The 18,447-nt window shown below is 39.7% G+C and overlaps 1 long non-coding RNA gene across 1 annotated transcript in view; it reads right to left on the bottom strand.

The window, feature by feature from the left end:
• LOC140509100 (uncharacterized) overlaps positions 1 to 18,176 on the bottom strand; it is a 95,768-nt gene extending 77,592 nt beyond the window's left edge. Inside the window, exon 1 of the long non-coding RNA XR_011968567.1 lies at positions 18,076 to 18,176. This is a non-coding gene — a long non-coding RNA (uncharacterized lncRNA). The remainder of the gene's footprint in view (positions 1 to 18,075) is intronic.
• Positions 18,177 to 18,447: the final 271 nt, after the last annotated feature.

Raw genomic sequence — 18,447 nt, 5'->3', positions numbered from 1 at the left:
AAGGGGTCAGCAAATCTCTCAACTGCATTTGTACCAATGTTTATCATCAGTGGACTTTACAAGATGTCAGACAAAATACCAGAGCTTATGAAGAAGGCAAAAACAGGCCAACAGACAGATCTCTTGAATTTTAGAGCTTTGGGGGCTTCTGTTTGACAGACAAGACAAAGCTGTTCATTGCTATTGCCGATGAAACTATCACTGAGTAAAGAGGCACATGCAAGTTCACTTTTGGGAATAACACAAAACAGCTCAGTTCACCTCAAGGATTTTAAAGTTCAGAATTTTCAAAAACATTTAAAATTGGCTTCATTACACAAAGCCCCCAATACTTCTTTGATTATATATTGATGTTTTAAGATAAATTTACTATGGGTTATTTATCCACATGAATATTTTGAGCACATTCTTCATATTCCATCATAAAAATATTTTACATAATTTTTGAATAATAAATGATGAACTATGATCCTCTTCATGCATAGTAAATGTTAAATGCTGCATTGTTTGCAGACATTAAGCCATAAGTGTTATTTGAGATGTTGCAAAATCCTGACCCCTTTAAAAGCCAAACAGCACTATGGCAGTCCTTCCCTAGCAACTGTATTCATAATAGCAATCTCCAACAGTCAGTCAAACTAAATAAACCATCAAGAATTCCAAGCTAGAAATGAGTTGTTGAGGGCTCCCGTTATCATGTCGGGACTAAGGTCATGGAGGAAACCGGAATGTTATTTTCACTAGTGCTAGACTGCCAGTTAGTGCTGGAATTAGATTGTAGTGAAGGTGAACTTCACCATTGCTGATATTGGCAGAAATACACTCAAAATCTTTGTAAGGACATTTGAAAGGTTTGTGGGATACAAAGAGGTGATTCTCTCCCCCGCCCTCTCTTTGTGTTCCTTGCCTTGAGTATCTACTTTTGAGCTGGAAAACCACTGTTCTGTACCAGGGTTTATGATTCCCAATTTGTCTTGTAGTGCTTGGAATCAAACTGAAACTTCCTGAGCACAGAGTGTCAGCACACCAGAGAGGAATAAGCCACTGTGCCTGCCCAGAGATGCTCTGTAAAGTGCAATGCTCAAGGGATGAAGATCCCTACTTCGGTAGATTATGGTCGTTTCATTTTAATAGGAAGGTTTACAAAACATTACTGCTTAATTGCATTGTGGGTCAGTAGAGCATCTTAGCAGGTGAAAAAGGCATATAGGGAAGATTCAAAAGCTGTTCCTGGGCACACACAGGCTTCTTCTCTCAGACCTCTTTAGCAATTGCATACAATCTCTCTCTCTCTCTCTCTCTCTCTCTCTCTCTCTCTCTCTCTCTCTCTCTCTCTCTCTCTCTCTCTCTCTCTCTCTCTCGTGTGTGTGTGTGTGTGTGTGTGTGTGTGTGAGGAGTGGAGGTAGAACCCAGTGTGAAAGGAGAATTTGAAAAAAAATAATGCAGACAGAGCTAAGGTTCACTCTCCTTTCAAAAAAGTTCCATCTTTTAGATTTTCACCAACTACTCTGAATGTAAGAACAGAAAAAGACAAAACCTTTATTTTGTAGCTCCCAATTGGCTGGCTAAGTAGTCAAGAATTATTAGAATGAACTATTTGAGAGTTTTCTTTTATTTATGAGTAGATGAAGTAACATTAAGATGATACAAAATATACATGTATTCCCCTTTAACAAAGAGAGAAAAATATAGACCCCATGCTTAAGATAACAGAAAGTCGATCCTATAGGAAGTGAGGAGCATTGTAACTGTTGTGGGTAGCCTTTCTCTTCATTAACGAGGAAGTTCCATCTCCTTCCTGTCACTGAGGCAGCTGGTGGCCACTACTTCCTTTCCACCTCTCACCCCCACTTATCTCACACTCCGGAATCACCACCAACTCTATTGTTTTTTCCAGAAATTAATGCTCATAATGGGTAACATTCACAATGATGAAGCCCTTCACACTGAGCCATGTTAGCTAAGTTGATTTTCTAACGTAAATAGTGTTAATATGTTATCAGAAATGCATTATTTACCTCCATCTCAGATATTATAACTACAGTGGGTGAAAGGGAGACTTTTATTAACATCTTGAGAATTACTGCAGTTAAGAAAGTTCCAGTACACATGGAGAATGGGTCATAAGAGTTGTTGAAAGATTTGTGCTGAAGCACTGTGAATCAGGATGTAAGGACTAGGCAAAGGATCACATGGGGCTCCTGGAATGGCAGGTCAGATGCAAGAGCAACACTTCCGTGTGACTGGGGCTGGCACTAGCAGGATTGACATAGATTTGAAGGATCAACTGGCCACTGCTGTCTGTGTTCTCATTCAAGATAAATGCTTCAGAATTTTTTATTACCTTCTATTTCATTGGGTGGAAATAGTCTGTATGTGAGAATTTTTACACTAATGACAACCTATTCTCAGCTTAATACTTACATTTTAAAGATACCCAATATTCCCTATATTAGAAATAACTGGGCATTCAGTGACAAAATGTGTTGTAATATTACTGAACTAAACTTTTTACTCCTCCTCCTCCTCCTAGCTAACATGTATATATCCCTTACTATGTGCCAGGCACTAGACTAAGTCATTTAAAATTTGACCCCCACAACAACCCTAGGAGGTAAGTGATATTATACATATTTACAGATGAGGAAACTGAGGTATGCAGGGATTAAGTGACTTGCCCAGATTCGTATAGCTAGAAAATATTTGAGGAAAGATTTGAACTAGGTTCTTTCTAACTTTAGGCCCAGTGCTCTATCTTCACTGGGCCACCTAACTGCTCCTATTATCTTTAATATAATGTACCTCTCCCCTCAAAAAGTCCGTTAGATTAAAAAACTTCTGTGCATGAATCATTGACTTGTATAATAGGTGAATAAAATTTATTTTGTGCTGCCAATGTTTATTTTCTTCTTAGTTCCTTGGAGACTATCAAAGGAAGTGCAGAATTCCATGGAATGAGTGAAACCTAGGCTCCCAAATCATCCTTGGAAGAGCATGAGCTTATGTCATCCTTACTCCTCAGGAGCTCCAGGAGGTAAAGGTATAGGTAATAGGTGAGCAGGTAAGTGGTGCTGTAGATAGAGTGCTGAGCTTAGAGTCAAGAAGATGAGCCTTCCTGAGTTCAACTCTAGCCTCAGACATTTACCGTGTGACCCTGAGCAAGTCATTTAACCCTATTCGCATCAGTTCTTCATCTGTAGAATGAGCTAGAGAAGGAAATGGCACTCCAGTATCTTTGCCAAGAACATCCAAATGAGGTCACAAAAATTTAGAGACAACAGAAATAACTGAATAACAACAAACTACAAAAGGGTGGATGCAGACATTCATACTATTCTAGAACTAGCTTATGTTGAGCCTAAATGTTTCAGATCCTTAGACCAAAACTAGGTAAAAATCTTATTTGTCTCTCTAGTATGCTAAGGAAATGAAATTCTAGAAAATTCTGGAAAGTTTATATTTCTGGATGACTGATTTTACATCTTCAGTTGCCAAACCTGGAGAGGGAAACCAAATCTTTGGAATCAAATCTTTCTAAAATGTTCAACTTTGCATCAGTGTCTTCCAAAGTAGCGTTGTGTGCCTATGTATTTATTTATGTACATGTTCTGTCACCTGGTAGCATGTAAGTTTCTTGAGGGTAGGGCTAGTCTTATTTTTGTTGTATCTCCAGCACCTGTCATAGTGTCTGGCACATATTGGGTGAATAATGGACATTTGTTCATTGATCATAAGAAGACTGAGGAGGATCAATCTGACATGTTGGAGAAGATCCAGAGGAGAAGATGCCACAAAAGCCCAGGTACAGTAGAGTACCAAGAAGAGACTGGCCAGCCTTGTTGCACAGATGTAAAGAAAGAGAACTGAGATAAAGTGATAGGATTCAGCAATTAATTGATTGTTACTGACTTTAGTAAGTGTAGTTTTAGTCCAGTGGTGGATTTGGAAGTCAGGTTGTAAGTAACAGAGAAGTGAGAGGGAGGCAAAGAAGGGGAAGCAATGCATGCAGATGGCCTTTTCTATCAATGGACAATGAGCTGAGCACAGAATTGAACAGGAGAAAAAGGGGAAATGAATTCTATTTAGGACGTTACATTGTGCTTTCAGAGATCCGAAGTTGTTCCTTAACACAAAAACCTAATATTTTTATGCTAGTATTTGGGGAGGAGGATGGAGGGAATGTTATATGGTAAAGTATCATTTTGTTGTGACTGTTGCTGTTTAGTCATTTCAGACTGTTAATGACCCTTGGGGTTTTCTTGGCAAAGGTAACAGAGAGGTTTGCTATTTCCTTCTCCAAATTTTTTTTACAAATGAGGAAACTGAGGCAAACAGTGTTAAGTAACACAAGGTCACACAGCTTTGTAAATATCTGAGCCTGGATTTGAACTTGAGAAGATAAGTCTTCCTGACTCCAGGCCTGGCACTCTGCCCATTGTGCCACCTAACTACATAATCCCTAAAGAATCAAAATTGCAAGAGATCTAAACAACAATGGGAAAAGGAGCATATGTAAATTGCAGTATATTACCAATGATAACTTGAAAACAAGTAGTGGTATAAAATATATCATCCAAGAAACATATGATGAGAAAGGGAGATATGTTCATAGTCTAGCAAGAGAGAGGGATAACATATAGACTAGTTAGCCCACATTTTGCACATGCACTTAATAAATATTAAAGGAAGACCTCTGACATTTGGGGTAGGTTTTCTTAAGGAGGATTTATGTGAGGATGTGGATGGACTTCCTTCAGAATGAGAAGGCAGAGATCAGTTGTGATCTGTACCATTAAAGAGATGCCTACAAAATGAGGAGGCAATAAATCAAATTCAATCTTGAAATACGTGCCAGTGATCATATCACTCAAAAACTGTCTTAACTATGTCTTTAACTGTGTCTTAACTGTGAGCCTAGAAGTGAGTATGAAACAAGGAGAACTACACATTTCAAGCAGTTCAGACACATACTCTCCTTCCCTGGACCTTATTACAAAATGCCTCTTTCCCTACCAGCACCCAGTTCTTTTCAGCTGCGAGCAGGCAAAAATTAGAGGTCAATTTGCACTCAACTTCATCACAATACATTGTATTTATTTATTTTTTTTATTTTTTTATTTTTTTAATTTATTTAATTTTTAACATTCATTTTCACAAAATTTTGGGTTACAAATTTTCTCCCCTTTTCTCCCCCCCCCCAAACCCAAGCATTCTAATTGCCCCTGTGACCAATCTGCTCTCTCTTCTATCATCCCTCTCTGCCCTTGTCTCCGTCTTCTCTTTTGTCCTGTAGGGCCAGATAGCTTTCTTTACCCCTTTACCTGTATTTCTTATTTCCTACTGGTAAGAACATTACAGTTGATCCTAACACTTTGAGTTCCAACTTCTTTACCTCCCTCCCTCTCCACCCCTTCCCTTTGGAAGGCAAGCTATTCAATATAGGCCAAATCTGTGTAGTTTTGCAAATGACTTCCATAATAGTTGTGTTGTATAGGACTAACTATATTTCCTTCCATCCTATCCTGTCCCCCATTACTTCTATTCTCTTTTGATCCTATCCCTCCCCATGAGTGTCAACCTCGAATTGCATTCTCCTCCCCATGCCCTCCCTTCTATCATCCTCCCCACCCTGCTTGTCCCCTTGTCCCCCACTTTCCTGTATTGTGAGATAGGTTTTCCTCCCAAAATGAGTGTGCATTTTATTCTTTCCTTTAGTGGAATGTGATGAGAGTAGACTTCATGTTTTTCTCTCACCTCCCCTCTTTATCCCTCCACTAATGAGTCTTTTGCTTGCCTCTTTTATGAGAGATAATTTGCCCCATTCAATTTCTCCCTTTCTCCTCCCAATATATTTCTCTCTCACTGCTTGATTTCATTTTTTTTTTTAAGATATGATCCCATCCTCTTCAATTCACTCTGTGCACTCTGTCTCTATGTATGTGTGTGTGTGTGCGTGTGTATGTGTGTACTCCCTCCCAGTTCCCAGATACTGAAATGTTTCAAGAGTTACAAATATTGTCTTTCCATGTAGGAATGTAAACAGTTCAACTTTAGTAAGTCCCTTATGACTTCTCTTTGCTGTTCACCTTTTCATGGTTCTCTTCATTCTTGTGTTTGAAAGTCAAATTTTCTTTTCAGCTCTGGTCTTTTCATCAAGAAAATTTGAAAATCCTCTATTTCCTTGAAAGACCATTTTTTCCCCTGAAGTATTATACTCAGTTTTGCTGGGTAGGTGATTCTTGGTTTTAGTCCTAGTTCCTTTGACTTCTGGAATATCCTATTCCATGCCCTTCGATCCCTTAATGGAGAGGCTGCTAGATCTTGTGTTATCCTGATTGTATTTCCACAATACTTGAATTGTTTCTTTCTAGCTGCTTGCAATATTTTCTCCTTGACCTGGGAACTCTGGAATTTGGCCACAATGTTCCTAGGAGTTTCTCTTTTTGGATCTCTTTCAGGCGGTGTTCTGTGGATTCCTTGAATATTTATTTTGCCCTCTGGTTCTAGAATCTCAGGGCAGTTTTCCTTGATAATTTCATGGAAGATGATGTCTAGGCTCTTCTTTTGATCATGGCTTTCAGGTAGTCCCAAAATTTTTAAATTGTCTCTCCTGAATCTATTTTCCAGGTCAGTTGTTTTTCCAATGAGATATTTCACATTATCTTCCATTTTTCCATTCTTCTCTCTTTGTTCTGTGATATCATACTTTCTTGCAAAGTCCTTAGCCTCCATCTGTGCCATTCTAGTTTTGAAAGAACTATTTTCTTCAGTGAGCTTTTGAGTCTCCTTTTCCATTTGGCTAATTCTGCTTTTGAAAGCATTCTTCTCCTCATTGGCTTTTTGAACCTCTTTTGCCAATTGAGTTAGGCTAGTTTTCAAGGTATTAATTTCTTCAACATTTTTTTGGTTCTCCTTTAGCAGGGAGCTGATCTGCTTTTCATGATTTTCTTTCATCTCTCTCATTTCTCTTCCCAGTTTTTCCTCCACCTCTCTAACTTGATTTTCAAAATTCCTTTTGAGCTCTTCCATGGCCTGAGCCCATTGGGTGGGCTGGGACACAGAAGCCTTGATTTCTGTGTCTTTGCCTGATGGTAAGCATTGTTCTTCCTCATCAGAAAGGAAGGGAGGAAATGTCTGTTCTCCAAGAAAGTAGCCTTCAATAGTCTTATTTCTTTTCCCTTTTCTGGGCATTTTTCCAGCCAGTGATTTGACCTCTGAATATTCTCCTCACACCCACCTCGCCTCCTGGTCCTCCCAGCCAGTGTTTGGGGTCTGAGATTCAAATGCTGCTTCCAGCCTCAGGGCTTTTGGTGGGGGCAGGGCTGCTATTCAGTGTAAGAATTAAGTTCAGGTGGTCAGGTCAGGGCAGGGCTGCCTCTCAGGCTCATTTCCCTCAGGGGGTTTATGCACAGACCTTCTACAATGGATCCAGGCTCCCGCCCGCTTGGGGAGTCCTGGTCTGCAGCCGCCTCTCAGCTTCTACCTCCCGGGGGGGCCCGAATCATGGGGGCACCCCACTCCCCTCTCAACCCGCCAAAGAGACCCTCTCACTGACCCCCGTCACCTCTGGGCAGAGGGACTTGTGCGGCTGCTGGAGATCCCGACCCTGAAGCCTGCTCGGGTCTGTTTCTCTTGGTGCTGTGGCCGCAGCAGGTCTGGGCTGGGCTGGGCTCCGCGTCTGCAGTGCGACGGACCTTTTGTGAGAGGTTTGCAGGTCCCTCTGTGGGTGGAGGGACCCTCGTGGCCGCTGGAGATCCCATCCCCGAAGCCTGCTCGGATCTTTTCCTCTCAGTGCTGCGGCCACTGCAGGGCTGCCCTCAGCTCCCAGTCCCGGCGCACAGTCCGCAGCGCGAAGGACCCCCTGCGAGAGGTTTGCAGGTCCCTCTGGAACAGAAATCTCCCTCGTTCCAATATTCCGTGGCCTCTGGGTGCAGAATTCGCCGTGAGTTACTCCCCTGTAGCCGTTCTGTGGGTTGTGGGTTTGGAGCTACGTGTATGTGCGTCTTTCTACTCTGCCATCTTGGCTCCGCCCCCACAATACATTGTATTTAGTATATTTAGCTTTTATTTCATTTTATACCACATTATGTTATGAACCATAATCTAGCACATTTTTTCTAGTCTTACTTGACTCCCTCCCAAAGTAATTTAAGCTTCATTATTTCAAATTTTTCAACAGCCTGATTTTTTCTGTTTTTCATGTATATGCATAAATATCATATTATGCCATCTTTTCAACTAGATAAGTACCTTGAGAGAAAGAAGTGAATCCCTTTCCTTTTTTGAATCCCCATAGCAGTTAAGATGGTCCCTAGAACATAGAAGGTGCTCAATAACTGGTTTTTGATTGGTAAATTGAGTGAATTTTAATTTCTCTTGCCTGAACTCTAACTTACTTTCAGATTTACGTTGCTTTTCTTCTTTTTCTAGAATTAATTAGAGAATTATTTTATTTAATACAAGCATTATGATGTATACTGAATGAATCTATTTCTCTTATAGTGACAAAAGAGACAGAAGAAGGTATTGTTTCTAGCTCTCTCTGGTTGATACCCAGGTATGAACGCCACAATTGTTTAAATAGCTGTCTAATGAGGACCTTTTGGCTTTAATCACCCTAGCAAGAGAATTGCTGCTGTAGTAGATATGCTATAATAGCAGTCCAAAACAGGAACATCCTATTGCACCAGGAATTAGTTGGAAGAAATATATGGAGGTTAAAAATTATTGATTTAATGATATAAAAATTATCCTGTAACATTCCTTTAAAACTATCCAGTAAGGACATACAGTGATAGCATCCTCCACCAGAGAGATAGCAGATAAGGGCATTACAATAATAGGACTGACTCTCATTTGCTGATAATACCATGAGGGCAAGACACCATTTCTTTCTGTTTAGAGATGTAACAACCTGACACAAGAAAAAAGGACTGAAATCAAGAAGAAAGAAAGAGAAGGCTGAGAGGAGGAGATGGGGCAGAAGGAGGAAGTAAGGTCAAGGGGGAGAGGAACAGAGATAGAAAAAAAGAATGAAAGAAAGGAAGAGGATGAGAAAGAAAGGAAAAAAGAAGAAATAAAGGAATGAATGAATGAAGGGATGAAGGAAGGAAGGAAGCAAAGAAGGAAAATAAAGTAAAAAGGAGACAGAGAGAGAAAAAGAAAGACAGAGGGGCACAGAGAGGAGAGGGAAACAGAGAGAAAAGAGGTAGAGAGAGAGAGAGAGGAAGAGAGAGAGACACATACAGTGTGATATGCTAACACCATCCCAGAAGCAAGAAAAATCAAATACCAAATATACAAAACTTGTGAAAGTTAGACATATCAGAGTATCACCTAATGAATATATTTCATCAATCAATCAAATCTCTATTAAACCTCTGTCAGACACTGTACTGAGCACTACAATATATTTTTTAAAAAATGAGATATTCCACACTCTCAAGGAGTTTACATTCTATTTTGGGAAGACATCCTGTATACACATAAATATATATAAAATATGTATACATACACAATAAATGCAAATGAGGGGAAGTGTTAATACCTGGGGGTAAATGAAGGCATTAAATGGTATGTGTCATTTGAACTTAACTTTAAAGAAACATAGAGAGTCTAAGATTTGGAGAGGAGGAGAAAGTGCTTTCCAGGCATAGGAGAAAAATACTATGGAAAGCCCCAGATACAGGAGATGGAATGTTATACATGAGGTGCAACAATGACGGCCAGTTTGACTGGCCCATAAAGATCATGAAGTGAAATTATTGATTTAAGAAGTAACATAGATCCAATGATGTTGTGTCTATACAACGCAGAGTAAAATGGTGCTAACAAGCTCCTTGTCTAATACCTAAAATAAAATCCATAAGAATATTACAAAAGGAATCAATTATATTAAAATTTATTTTTAAAAAATTAGTTCATAGACACCAGAGTAAGAACTCCAGCTGCGATCTGAATATTAGTCTACAAGCCTAAGTCTCATTTGTGAAGGCAACAGTATTTCTTCAAAAAGGCCATTAAATCAAGAGGCCTACACAAAATGATTATTGTGTTTGTCCTTCATTCTCAAAGAGGACCATGACATCAAGATGACACGATTTGCAGTTGACTTTGATTTGAGTGAGGGAGGGCTGTGCAAGGTCATTTTCTTCTCCTTTGGGTCCAGGGGCCTGTTATTCATCAGGATGGCTTAAGATGGACCAGGATGCAATGTGAGACCCTGGCCCTTTCAGGCTAAGATCTTACCATATTCTTACTTTGAGTGAGATACACCCATTCAATGAATAGGCTTCTTTAAGTTACTCAAGGGATGGCCCCTTTAATCAAATTAAAAAAAAAAATCAAAACTGGGAGGGGAAGACCCTCAGGGTTCCTGGGTTGGTTGTTGTCCTTCTTTCTTGAAGAGTATCCAAATGGCATCACCATGATAAAGTGAAGTTTCAGTGTGTCTGACTGTGGCTGATCAGACCAATATGAACTCAGAATGCTCTACCACAGGTTGGGCACACATAGTCCATACGAATTTTGGGGGTGGATACTCCAAATTTGCGCAATTTATGTTTCCTTTGTGTTGTCTCAATTCTGCTTTCTTCAAAGAGCACAGCACCTTTTCTGATGTGGGCACGACATGCTGAGCAGTCCTGTGCCAGTGTCTCCCATGTCGCACAGTCACATCCAAATTGACAGTGTCCTTGTATCGCTTCTTCTGACCACTATGTGATTGCCTGCCCCATGTAGTTCTCCATAAAATAGTCTTTTTGACAAGCATACATTTTGCATTGGAACAACTTGGCCAGCCCATAGGATTTGCGCTCTCTGAAGCATAGTTTGAATGCTTGGCAGTTTAGTTTACTATTTAGTAATCACAATCACTCTGTGCTACATGGATGGGGCCATGTTGTCCTGTCTATGAGCTCCAGAGTGAATTGGGTTTAAGGCTTGATCTTTGAGCAAGAAATGTAGCCCATAAACCCAAAGGAAAAAAGGCAGCTTTTAGCCATGATGTCACAGTTCTCTTGGAAAACAAAGGACAAACACAACCAGTGAATGAGTAGCAGCTCCTCCCCTCTCCTCTCCTCTCCTCCGCTCCTTTCCTCTCCCCTCCTCTCCTCTGGTGTTCTAGCCAGGGGAAGTTATACTCCATGGCCAAAACCTACATTTTTTTCGTTTGGGTTTGCTGGCTACATTTCTTACTCAAAGATCAAGCCTTAACCGAATTCATTCTAGAGCTGATAGACTGGACAACAAGTCCCCACCCACCTAGCACAGAGTGAATATCACAACTAAATAGTAATTGTTTCTCTTTTACTCTGGAACCCTGAGGGTCCTGAAATTTTTTATTAAAGGGGTCATCACTTGAGTAACTTAAAGAAGCTTGTTCATTGAATGGGTGTTTCTCACTCACAGTGAGAATGTGATAAAACCTTAGCCTGAAGGGCTCAGGGTCTCAGGGCCATTTACAGTTGTCCTGATAAATATCAGGTCACTGGACCCAGATGGTTTAGAAGAAGAAAGTGAGCCTGGTGACCTTGCACAGATCTCCCTCACTCAAATCAAAGTCAACTGCAAGTCATGTCATCATCTTGATGTCACGGTACTCTTCAAGAACGAAGGACAAACACAACCTGTGAGTATCAGCTCCTCTCCTCCCCTCTCCTCCTTCCCTTTCCCTCTCCTCTCCTTTCCTCTGGTATTCTAGCCAGGGGAAGGTACACAAAATGGACATAATTCAGAAAAGAAAAAATAACTACAAATAGCCATCCTATCAATCAAACTTTAAGTACTCAATTGTCAATTTTCATCAATAAACAATTTTAAAAATTTAAAAAGTAAGAAGTCAGATTTTTCTGGGTGTGAGTTTGAGAAAGTTGGCAAGTTAGAGGAACATTTGGGAAATCATTGTGTTGAAGGAGGTGCTCAGAGCTCCTTCCTGTCTGATATATTGCCTGGAATCAACAACATTGTGCTCTGTGCTTCCGTGTGATTGGCTACAATAGTTCCAGTCATTTAAAATACAAGTAATGCTAAGAAAGCACAGTAAGACTTGAAGTATTATAGTTCTGGAAACCCTGAACCTGAATGATGTAGCAGTAAGATGAGAAAAATGTTGCCAGAAAATATTGACAGTGAATAGGAAATAAAATTCACAGGAGAGAGTGATTGCCAGAGGACAGAGTTTTGTCCAGTCTCCATTAGTTATTGCTCATATCCTGGTTTTCTATAAAGGTAGGGCAAAAGTTGAAATTTGCAATTAAGATTAAAAAATATTTTTCATTAGGGAAAACTCGTATCTGATTTTGAAAAGTTTGCCAAGTAATACTAGCTTAAACTAAAAAAGTCCTTTCTTAGTGTTTTTTTGAGTAGCTATGATTTCATTGATATTAGGAGTCTTGAGTGATAAATCCCTTTTACTGATGCAGATGGGCACCTTCTCTGCACCTTACTGTTGGAGAGTTTTTAGGGAGCATGAGTTGGTTGTTTGGTCAGTTGGTTGCTGGCCTTAATTCTCAAAAAGAACCAAAATGACTTCACTATGTTAGAGTCAAGATACAGTGTGACTGTGACTGATCAGACCAATGTCTATCTGTCTGTGTTTATTCTTTGTTTTTTTGAAGAAGACCAAGATATAAGAGAAATGATGACATGACTTTCACTTGACTTTGTTTTGAGTGAGGGAGGGCTGTGCAGAGTCACCAACCTCACTTTCTCCTCCTGAGCCATCTGGAGCTAGTGACCAGATATTCATCAGGACGATGGGAAAAGGCCCAGGATTCCCAATACAAACTCGGAAAAGCTCTACCATAAATTGGGCACAAAGAGTCCATGTGAACATGTGGGGCAAGTTCTCTAAATTTGTGCATCTCATGTTTCTTTTGAGCCACTTCATTTCTGCTTTGCTCACAGAGCATAGCACCTTCTCTGATGAAGGCAGGCCATACTGGGTAATCTTGTGTCAGTGTCTGCCATGTTGTTCAATCCATTACAAAGTTCTTAAGAGAAACCTTGACAGTGTCCTTGTAATCACTTTTTCTGACCACAAAATCACTTGTGTGAATTTTCAATGAAATAGTTTTTTAGGCAAGTGTAAGTTTGGCATTTGAACATCACAGCCCATCACAGTTGTACTCTGTGCAGCAGAGTTTGAGTGCTTGACAATTTAATTCAAAAAAGGATCTCAGTGTCTGGTATCTTATCCTGCCATCACAGACATACAACAATGAGGTTAGCATAAGAGCTCTGCAGACCAAACTATAGTTTGGTAGTCAGTCTAATACCTTGTCTCTCACACTTGCCTTTTGAGCCTCCCAAACACTGAACTAGCTCTCACACTGCATACTTCAACCTCATTATCAATTTATGCATCCCTGGAAAGTCTACCACCAAAATAAGTGTACTTATCCACAGTATTCAAAACTTCTCCATTTACTGTAACGTATGGTTCCATGTTTGACTAAGGTGGTGCTGACTGGTGGAGCACCTGTATTTTCTTGGTGTTAATTGTTAGGCCCAAATTAGCATAAGCTGCAGACAATCTATCCATACTTTGTGGCATTTCAGTTTCAGAGGCTATGTTGAGAGTGCAATCATCTTCAAACAAAAAATCAAACCAACACTCTCTCCACTTTAGTTTTGCTTTGTAGCCTTTTCAAATGGAATAATTTACCATCAGTGCAGTGGCTAACCTTGATGTCATGTTCTGAAGGCTGCTTTCCAAACTTTGGTGGGGGCATTTATGAGGTTAAGTGACTTGCCCAAGGTAACACAGCCAGAATATACAAGCGACAAGATTTGAACTGCCCTGCCTCTCAGGTTCCACTCTTTATCTACTGCGCAAAACTCACTCTTGATTGCCCACTTTCATCATAAGGTCTTGGATTGAAAGTTAGAAGGGAATTTAGCCCTCATCTAGCCAACCCCCTCATTTTACAATGGGACAGGAAGATGAAATGGTCGAGGCCACACAGAATGTAGTTGTCAAGGTAGAATTTGAACTCAAGTCCCAAATCCAGGTTTAGTGCTCTAGTTCCTGGTCCAGTATCTAATATTGATCATCTATAACTATGTGAGGAGGAATGTTGCTCTGAAATTTGTGGCAGCAACTACAACAGGGTGCATCTGAAGTTGGGGAAGGGGGAATACAGAGAGATGAAACCCATTCTGACTGTGTAAATCTTATTTGGTCTTGGGCCAATTCACACTCAATCTCTTTCTTTTTCCCTAAGGGCCCTAGCAGTTGGTCAACCTTTTTTCTGTCAACTGTCTCCATCCATTCCTGACCACTCTCTTTCTCTGGTCCATAGTGCAACAACACTATCTCACAAATTTTCCTGTACCTTATTGCTTCTGAGCCAAGAAAACAACTCCGTTGAGGTTTTTTAAAACTATATTTTTTTCCAGTGAGTTATTTTAATTTATTTTATTTTTAATGTCAGTAATGACAAGGAAATTGTGAGAAGGGGAAAAGTTCCTTCCTAAGTCCTACCACCTTTTCATTTTTTGTTTGAACAGTACATACAAAAGTCATCATGATAGATCCTTGTATAAATAAAAGACTGAAGATTCATATTTATTTAAAAAAAAAACCCCAGACTCACCAAAATTATGCAGAGGGTTCTAGAGTGGGAAGCAACATAGTCCTCTGTGGTTTGGGTAAGGAGAGGTCATTGAATGGAGTAACCAATGAGACTAATCAATGAGAATCTACATAATCCTTAGAATGGATATCCACACACAGGTTTAGAGTTATTCTTACCTCTGTCACCACTAGGAAAAGGAGAGAGATTGGTTGCTCAATTCTTTTGTATGCATACTCAGTTCCATCCAAGCATCCAGTCTCTCTTGCTATTCTAATGGTGAGAAAGAGGGGGAGGAAAAGCCAAAAAAAAAAAAAAAAACCCAAACAAAACCCTGCTGTAAGCCTCCAGCTGGATATGCAACAGGATGAGAATATTGTGCATGCTCCAAGGACTTCGTTATTACTGGATGGTCCATTTCTAAGTAAGAGATATACATGGAGGGCAGTGCTAAATCTGGGAGGTTTGTTGCTACCAGTATTTGCAAGTGTAAAAAAATGATTGAAGGATAAGGGTGTACCAATACAGATACCTAACCATTTTGTCCTTGTCTTCCTCCCATCTATTCATTTGCTTGGAAGAAGCTGAGGGAGGATACAGGACCTCAGAACCATATATCTCTTGGTTTTTCATTGGGATAACTCCCCCAAAATAGTTTGATAAAGAATGAATACAGGTTGAAAGTTAGGAACTAACTGACTGTCAGAGGGAGTAAGTGTTTCTAACACTAAGTCAGATAAAGGCTTGAAACAAGGATTTTGATCTGACTAGCTGGAAGAAGTTGAATTTAAAAGACAAACTAAATGCCTCTGGGCTCTAATTATCTGGTTCATTGGTCTATGTTCCGAGAGAGCTTAGTCCCTGGAGGTGAGGGACTGATAAAAAAAAAACAAACATCTTTTCTTATGGAGAAAACATAGATGAGTTGTTTCCCCTAAGAGAGCTGAAGAAGAAGCCTTGAGTTTGAAGCTAAAAAGAAAAAAAAAGGGAGAGTGGGGAGGTAATGTCAATCCCTCTGCTTATTGTGAAAAATGGTTTAAGCCTGGTAGGTGACAGCTGTGAGTACTGCTCCCATTGAGAAAGATGGAACAACAGAGATCCAACACACAGCAGGGACAGCTGAGGCAATGCCCTGACAAGAGCAGAAATGTAGGGAAATGTGATGCCATCACCCAAAGTTGTCAGGTTCATTGAGGGTCAGAGGCATGAGGTGTCATTCCATGTGTATTCATCTTAATGATATCTATTTCCTTTGTGTGTCCTCATGCATGGTCCTTATGCTTGTGTACCCATTTAACTCTCCTTGATCGTGTCAAGGGCACTACCATCTTTCTAGTCAGCCATATTCACAACTTCTTATCGTTCCCAAATCCTCACTCTCCCTCACCCACCATTTCTAATCAGTTGCCAAGTGTGCTCACACAGCATCTCTCACCTATGTTCCCTTCTCTCTCTTCCCACAGCCTGCAATTCTAGTTCAAGCCCTTATCATCTCTTATCTGGATTATTGCAATATTATTGAAATAGCTTTTCATTTATTGTCTCTGTCATAATTCTCTCCTTTCTCCAAACTATCTTTTACATAGCAGCTAAAGTGATTCTCCTAAAAAGTAGTTCTGACTGTGTTACTCCCCAACTCAATAATTTCCCCTGGCTCCCTATTACTTTTATCATTGAATAGTAACTCTTCTCTCTGGCATTTAAAGACCTTCACAACTGGTCCAATGGACTTTTCCAACCTTATTATAAGTATGCACTTCTTCCTTTCATGCACTGTACGATTCAAACTGTTCCTTACACATGATACTCTGTCTCTTCTCCATGCCTAATCCCAGCTGTTTCTCATTCCTGAAATGCCTTCCTTTCTCACCTGAGTTTCTTTAGTGTTCTTTGAAATTCAGCTCAAATACCACTTCTATTTGAAACCTTTCCAAATCCCCATAGGGATTAATACCTTCTACCAAAAAAAAAAACCAACCAACCAAACAAACAAACAAACACCTTGATCTATTTGGTACATGATTTGAGTATACTTCTATTAGTACATTTTTCTCCCCTAATAGAGTGTAAACTCCTTTAGATCCAGAAACAATTATAGTGCCTCAAGCATAGGTGCTTAATAGATGCTTGTTACTTGATTGATTCATGGTTTGTGTTATTGTGGGAGAAGGTGACCAGAGTGTATGGAGAGAATATTTTATTGCCACTTTTCTTAATACGCTATTTCATTGAATAACTTTGCTTTAAACTAACTGCTGTCCTTCAATGGACTAGTGAAAGTAAACATAGGTGAATGGTTTGTGAGTTTGGCTTCCACTGATGTGAAACCATCAAGAACCTTGAACCTGGGGTGGCTTTTGTGGGAAGGCCTCACTCAAAAGAGGAGTGACCCAGTTGTGACATGTGTAAGTTGACTAGAGCTACTTGTATCATCTACTTCAGGTTTTCTTTGGGAAATGTGAAAATTAAATGACACAAAGCTAAACCGTTATGAAAAATTGGAAATTAGAAAAGCGATTTCTAAATCACACACCAAATTTCTTGTTGCAATCCACCAAGTTCCTGCTGGATTGGAAATATTTCTTAAATAAAGAAAATACTCCTACAAATTTTCCAAATAAATAATGAAATTATTGACTCACTGTTTTTTCTTCTAAGAATAAACCTTTCCTATTAAAATTGAAATGTATGATATTTTTTTCTCCTCTTCTGGGAAAACTGAGGAAGTTTATGGTTGTTTCCAAGCTAATTAAATAAACAGAACTGGTTCCAACTTCAGATTTCTTTTCTTAGCTATAAATATGTTTAGGTTATGGAGCAGGATCCATGCCCTGAGACTTGAGTAATAAGGTCGTAAAATGTTTTTAAAATGAATTAACAGGACCCCATGCTCAGGATGGGGGATGGCATATCCATGCAGATTGTAAAGCAGCAAATCCCACTTAAGTAATAGTTCATGCTCTTATGTGAAATTATAACTATTAACCCAAACTGTGATTTGCTATCTTTTTTTTCTTTCAGTGCATGAGGCTCTGTTTTTCATAGAAGGGCAATGAGTCAGCCTTTTTCTTGGAGTGGATGGGAGACTGGTCACTAAGTCTCTTCCCCTCCTCTCTACAAGCCCAATCTCAAGCTGAAGAGATTATTAGTCAATAGTAACTTCTGCCTGACCTCTGGTTGAAGGGGAGAGTAGTCAACAAAATTCACAGGGGAATCAGAAAAGCTATTCATATCTAAAGATGCACATAGCATTTTTGATCTTCATGGGACTGACTGAAGGATTATTATTTCTAAAATGGAGAAGACCTTAGAAGCCATTTAGTCCAAACCACTTAATTTATAGGTAAGAACAACAACAACGACAAAACATCTGAACCTCAGAGAGGTTAGGTTACTCGTCTGGAGTCACACAGGTTATAAGGAGCAAAGCTAGGATTAAAGCCAGGCCATCTGTTCCAAATCCAGAAATCTTTGCACTTCACCACACTGTATATCTTACGTTGCCAGGTTTCTGCATGCCAGACGTTTGCACAGCACTGTCCTGGTACAACCACGCCATTTGTATCTCCTGGTGCCTCTTTACAATCCCAGTTTCCCCACCTGAAAGTTAAATGTAAGGAAATTGCTTCATGTTGCTTTGAATATGCTTTGCATTCACTTACTTGTGCTCATGTTGTACCTACTCTTTGCCATGTCACACCCCAGGAAAATGTAAACTTCTTGAGGATATGAACTATTTCTTTTCTGTTTTTGTATCTCAAGCATCTGATATAGTCTGTGGAACATAGCAGTGCTTAATAAAAAGTTTATCAAATTAAACTGAACTAATCTTTCTATGACATTAAGACAAGCTGCTCTTTTCAATAGTGGT

Source organism: Notamacropus eugenii, chromosome 5, assembly GCF_028372415.1.
Source record: "Notamacropus eugenii isolate mMacEug1 chromosome 5, mMacEug1.pri_v2, whole genome shotgun sequence".
Lineage (NCBI taxonomy): Eukaryota > Metazoa > Chordata > Mammalia > Diprotodontia > Macropodidae > Notamacropus > Notamacropus eugenii.
This window is presented reverse-complemented; position numbering and strand designations above follow the sequence as displayed.